The sequence below is a fragment of the Palaemon carinicauda genome, chromosome 14, assembly GCF_036898095.1.
Source record: "Palaemon carinicauda isolate YSFRI2023 chromosome 14, ASM3689809v2, whole genome shotgun sequence".
In the NCBI taxonomy this organism is placed as follows: domain Eukaryota; kingdom Metazoa; phylum Arthropoda; class Malacostraca; order Decapoda; family Palaemonidae; genus Palaemon; species Palaemon carinicauda.
In genome coordinates, this window is record NC_090738.1 from 133,154,632 (window position 1) to 133,161,226 (window position 6,595).

At 45.4% G+C, this 6,595-nt stretch overlaps 1 non-coding gene across 1 annotated transcript; it reads right to left on the reverse strand.

Moving 5' to 3' along the window:
* Window positions 1–5,902: 5,902 nt before the first annotated feature.
* Window positions 5,903–6,021, reverse strand: LOC137653872 (5S ribosomal RNA). The gene has a single exon (XR_011046555.1). It is a non-coding gene; the product is annotated as a 5S ribosomal RNA (ribosomal RNA).
* Between the last annotated feature and the right edge of the window lie 574 nt (window positions 6,022–6,595).

The following is a 6,595-nucleotide window of genomic DNA, read 5'->3' on the forward strand; positions in this document are numbered from 1 at the left end:
TTTATATAAAAAATTGTATGTATAAATTCCGAGCAAAAATTGTATTTATGGACACTAACAGTTAGCATACAAACAGTTAGCATACAAACGGTTAGCATACAAGAGTATAGTGCTGTGCAATGGATAACTAATATGGGATTTTCACCCTCCTTTTAAAAAACCAACTGCCACTTCCTGAATTTAGCAAATAAATGTATTAATTTTGTAATTGAAATGACATATTAAATTTTCATTACATAAAATAACTCCAGTTATCCTATCGTGTTAATTCCTATCCTATCATATTAATTGGTAAGAGATTAGTTCACCAAACTTTCAACTGGGCTCCACAAGGCACTAGAAGTGTTGGAAGGCCAAGGGCTACATGAGTGAGGACTTATTGAAATGTCAGACTAAATTTTCATTACATGTATAGATTCTACATAAACTAACTCCAGCTATCCTTGCATGTTTGATTTACTTATCCTATCATATTAATTGATAAGAGATTAGTTCACCAAACTTTTAACTGAGCTCCACAAGGCACTATAAAAGTTGGAAGGTCTAGGCCTATATGGCTGAGGACTATGCAGTGTGAAGATGATGATGAAGAATGGAGAAGTATTGATTTAACGGTTCGAGATAGAGGCGATTGGCAAAATCTAACCAAGGCCCTTTGCGTGAAAGACGTAGGAGCCTATGGTGATCATAATAATAATCATATGGTGATCACATTAATAATTAATCTAAGTAGATTCTCTGGGTAACCTAAAATTAACGAATCAGCTTACTCTCTCAAGGTTCACCATCTCTCTCTCTCTCTCTCTCTCTCAAGGTTCACCATCTCTCTCTCTCTCTCTCAAGGTTCACCATCTCTCTCTCTCTCTCTCTCTCTCTCTCTCTCTCTCTCTCTCTCTCTCTCTCTCTCTCTCTCTCTCTCTCTCTAACCTAGTCTTGATTAGGTGACTAAAGGTTAAAGGTGACTGGTTTCAGTTCCGGTTCCATCAGAATAGATGCTCACCAGAACGTCAGCCGGGCAAACAAACCCCCCACTGTGGTGCCATACCACAGCAGTAGCCTCCCCAGTAAACAGCTTAAACTCACGGTCCTGGGCGGGGATCGATCTCTTGCCATGCGAAATGCTAGGCAAACACGTTACCACTATACTAGCCAGAAGGCTAGTTCATTAGTTAGTTCATTATTGAGCTTATATAACATTATTTTTTGACATACTAAGTATACTTCATCCATGGACTAAACTTATCCAAAACTTTTAAACTAACAGAAGTCTCGTCTTTATCATTACTAAACACAAAACAATACCATATCTTTTACCAATGATTAACCAATGTTACCCTAAATCAATGAAAAATTTATCCAACCCCATCATTGTCTAATCGAACAAATTACCTGTAATTATTGTTTCGACTTTTATAGTATGTTTACAACTCATAGATTTTAATGTTCCTCTGTATTAATCTATGCCTCAGGTTCTATACACTATCTAATAATTTAATTACTATGGCTTAGGTTAAACCATCTATTCTACAACCCTAAGTATTATTAGAAATGTTATAAGATCAAGACTTCGTCTTGTACAGTATCCCTCTTATTGAATTGTTCACAGATTTCTATATTGATATTTGGAGGATTGTCAAATATATATTTTTTTTTATATACGAACCCCTTAGTAATATAAAGCATTTAATACATTTATGTGATGTTGCTTGGGTATACAACATAATTAAATAAATGAATCACCCGGAGCAGCTAAATAAACATCTATTACAGTTAATATACCAAAATTAAACTATATTCTTTGAAGACTAGTTAAAATATCAAGTGAAAATACATAGTCGAAGCAAAACTATGTTAACTACAGATTTTTCTTCTTATTGAAAAGTGTACACAATAGATGATAGGTCAGGAACAGTGACTGCAACCATTTCGTAACTACCACCTCAGTAATATTTCAACAGCCATATCCAGATTTACTGAAACAAAATCTTACTCTGTAGAAATGCGACCATGGCCAGGTCCTACAAGTTATGAGACCTAAGCCTCTTTGCTCCAAACACCTGATGTTTGACAACCAGTAGTGGGATTGTTCTCTTTTCCTAGAATACAAGCTCAAATCCAGAAACAGATCTGGAAACATACAATTAGAAGGCAGACAATGGGGTGAGATCTGAAAAGTCTCACTCCAAATAAAAGAAACTATATCTGGCACCACTGGTGACAGAAATTTGAGGTGGTACTGTGTACCCATCATCCAGTGTCTTCCTTCAGTGCCACCAGAGTGCCAAGGATGCAAAAAGACAGAAGGCTGTCAACCAAGGCCTATAAAGGAAATTGAGGTAGCCCTGAGATCCAACACACACTATGGGGTCCTGATTACTTCGGCCTAAAGTAATTTAGACCGTAATATCCAAAATGGGAAACGGCCAATACGGCTCAAGCTACGTACAAACTAAATAACCACACTAATGGTGAAATTTTATTTTAGATGATGTAATTTATAAGAAATGACAAAGTTTACAAACCATACAAACCAGAGTCTTTACTTAAGATAGATTATCAACGAAGCTGGAGAATACGTCTATTAAACTTTCATAGCAAGGTGTAAACAAGTTAGTTACCAGCCAGGATCGTGGAAGCTCAGCCCTTCTGCTAGATCACTGAGGACTCGTTCTGATTATGGCCAGGACTTTCTAAGTAGTAGATGATGGCACTCAAGTTTGTATAGTCACGAAAAATACAAATTACCTGAAAATTTATCATTTGTTCTGGAACATATACAAACCTTTGTCCTTTACATAGAAGATTCATCCTTTGGTAGGAGGAAGTCCCTATTTCAACTGGCTGGGTACTTATCCCGGGCTAGCAAAACTCAGACCCTTGTAAGTGGTGCAGAGTTAAGGTTCCTTACACCTCGTGCACTGGTAGTTTTACAACACCAGCAGGTACACAACCATTCCAATGCAGGATGTAGAGCAGAAAATATGACAAATTCTGAGATAATTTGTATTTTTCCTAACCATACAAACCTTAGCTATTTACATTAGGTTTACCTTTCGGCGTAGCTGAAATGGCGAGCCATTAGAATTTAACGAGGGTGTATTACCCCGCGCTAGTTAGCAGGGTGGTAGGGGAGAGGTAGCAAGCTAAACCCCCCCCCCCCACACACACACCGGTGAACTGCTTCACTTCACTTAGAGGTAGGACTTGTCTTGGGGGACAGGGCTGGCTGGCAAATATGTGTAAATAGCTAAGGTTTGTATGGTTAGGAAAAATACAAATTATCTCCGAATTTGTCATTTGTTCCGTAACTGAAATACAATCCACGCTATTTACATTGGGTGACTTACCCCTTAGGAAGGGTGGAAAGTCCCCAGCCATACTGGCTTTGGCTTTACCCGGGGACTCAGAATCCAAGTGAGTCGCACTCGAGAAAAGGAGTCCCTACACCTCACAAGTTCCTTGCTCCGCAAGGAAACGTGTGGCCTACATAAGCTTGTGTGTGAAGGAAGAAGTGTGACCCGTCTTAGGCAGTTGACCTGGAGTTCCAGAAGGAACTCAGGGTTAGGACGTTCCCAATACCACCTCGTCAGGGTATGGGGGATGCGACAGTATTGACTCAATACTCGGAACACAAGGAAGCATGGTTTACCTGCAGAGGTTTGAGATCAGCTATGCAGAGACCAGGATGCTGCTTCCCCAGTACAGGGGACGATAAAGAAAGAAGTAAGGGCCAGACATACTTCTTTCGTTCATAGAGACTAAAACCTGATAACAATGCCCTCAACCTTCTGCTACCTGTCCAAAAAGAAGCCTGAGGTTAGACCAGCTGTTGTGTAGCCACCACAGAGCGATAGAAACGTATCGATACTCCTGTGGGTCACGTCCTGCAGGAAGCGGGCTGCGAAGGTCATTAGACGCTTCCAGACTCCAGCTTGTAGCACCTGCGTCACAGAGTAGTACTACCCGAAGGCGAGGGACGTTGCGATGTATCCGACATCGTGCTGTAGGGCGACGTGACGGGGGAGGGTCTGGATTCAGGTCGAGATGAATGTCCTTGAGTCCGAGCTGTAGAGGTATACTGGTGACTCTCCCCTGTGTCCTTCCTGTGCTCCCAACCCGGCTGCACGCGAGGACAAACTGCAGCTGTTCCCAAAGATAACCCCTCGATTCCTTTACTGGCAAGAAGGAGAAGGTTTGGGTCATCTGAAACAGAATGGTGACTCGAAATCTTGAAGGAGTTGGACCGAAGGGCCGGGACCTCAAGATTCTGAGTCTAGCAAACAACTCAGGAGCAAACCTGAATGTTGCCTTCCCCTATTCCTTAAAAAGGGCGGAGTCGTACGAGACCAAGAAGATTGCTTACACACTGGCCGAGGCCAGAGTGAGCAGGAGCACCGTCCCCCAAGGCGGAATACGATCAGAGGCCTGACGTAATGGTTCTTGCGAAGATCTCTTAAGGGACTAAAAAGTCCGAACCATGCTTCATTGAGGAGGTCTCACTCCGACTGGGGGCAGGGACGCTCGCAGCTTTGCATGAGCGAAGAAAGGTCCAGCGGGAAGGAAAAAGTCTATTCCTTTCAGCCTGAAGGCCAGGGAAAGGCTGAGCGACAGGCTTCACTGCCGAGAGCGGAAAGGAGTTTCCTCCCGCTGAAAAGCAATAAGTCCGTTATTGCTGGGGAAGAGGCCTCAAGAGAAGAGGTATCTCTCCCACGACACCAACCACAGAAGACTCTCCACTTCGCCTGGTAGACCCCTGCGGATGACTATCGCAGGTGACGCGACCTCCGCTCTGCTACTGTAGCGGGTTGTCTCTTCTTGATGAGGCGGCATAGTGTCCACAGGCGTGAAGCCGAAGCGATGCCACGGCTCGTGAAAGATGCTGTAGTGTGGTTGTGTGAGTAGCCTGTGCCGTGGGAGAAACTCTCCTGGGAGTTCTGTCAGGGGAAGCAGAGGAAGCAGAGGGTCCGGAAACCGTTCCGCGTATAGTCACAGTGGAGCTCTCAGAGCCATCGAAAGGTTGACAGACAACCTGGTCTTGTTGAGACCCATTCTCAACAGACAACAATGGTGGCAAGACCCAGGCGTCGATGTTGTCCCACCATCACCGAAAAGCATCTTGCCAAAGAGTCTTGGGGTCTGAGACTGGGGGGAAGAACAGCGGAAGCTTGAAGTTCCAGGCTGTCGTGATCAGGTCCCCCAGGCCAGGACTTGCTGGTTACTAAAGGCCAAAGACCCCCAGGTACCCTCTATCTGCGAGGCTCTGCTCAGATAGTCGGAGAGAACATTCCTCTGCCCGGAATGAGCGAGCCGATAGTGGTATTGAGAGGACCTCGGATCATCTCAGTATCTCTACTGCAAGATGCGAAGGTATGAAAATGCGTCCCTTGCTGGTTGGAATACGCCAGTACCATGAATTTGTCGCGCACGGAGCGACTCGGCAGGAACTGTAGGATCTGTAGAGGGGCCAGACTACGGCCCCTAAGCCTGCCTGAATGATGGAGAGGTATCCTTCAGGTCCTGACCATAGGCCTGAACCGGAACATGCCCCCCCCCCTTTTCTTTGACGAGTCCGAGAACAGCATCAAAATGTGGGGAAAGGACGAGAATATCCACTCCTATCAAGAGGTTCCATAGGTCAACACCCATTGCAGGTCTAAACGTTCCGCTGGTCCCGTAGGGGCCAGAAAGTCTGGTTAATCGTTGCTTTGATACCACCGGAACTTGGGCTGCCCCACAGGGAACTTATCCTGAGGCGACCGTTCGGGACTTTAGACGGGTCAATGAGAAAAAGAGACCTAGGAAACGTTCCAAGGTAGTGCTGAAAGCTCTGCTTGACTGAGAACAGGTACTGCAACTCTCTTCAGCCTTGCCACAGTCAACTGAAGGGAAGGCTCGGAGAAGGAGGCAACAGCATCTGGCGTCCCCAGGTGGTCACCCATCCAAGTACTGACCAGACCCAACGTTACTTAACTTCACTGATCGGACGAGAAGCGGTGTTTCCAACGTGGTAAGGCCGTTGACTCAATATCATGGCTAGATACTCCAGATGTTGAGGCAGAAGTAGAGAAGGCTCCTAGCAAATTACCATGATTCCTCACTCATGGTAAGGACCCGGAAGCTTGTCCCGGCGTTGAAGAAGGTCGAACCCGAGCCTACCGGAGTTGACCAGACCTCCAAAAGGCGAAGGAGGCGGAAGCCTACTCCTGAGCGGCCATGAGGAAAGCAGGAAGAGTTCTCTGGGGAAAAACCTGCGATGCCGCGGCGGGATCGCCACACTGCATCTTAAGTCTAGGCTGAATTCCAAGAGCTTCCTGGAAGATGGATGGAATGGAAACTGGAAGTACCCATCCTTCTGATCCAGGGCCTAAGGAGTCCTGCCGCCTCGTTACCAGTCTGATCGATTCTACTGTTCCACGCCGGACGAAGTTTGTTCGACAAACTTGATCAGAGCTGAGAGGTCGACGACGGATTTTCCGTCTCAGATGCTTTCCTACGAGAAAGGATCGACTGAAGAAGCCGGGGGGTGAAGCCGTCGACGACCCTATGGAGACCCTGAGGCATGGATCATACTGCCCAAATGGGCAAAACTCTTGCC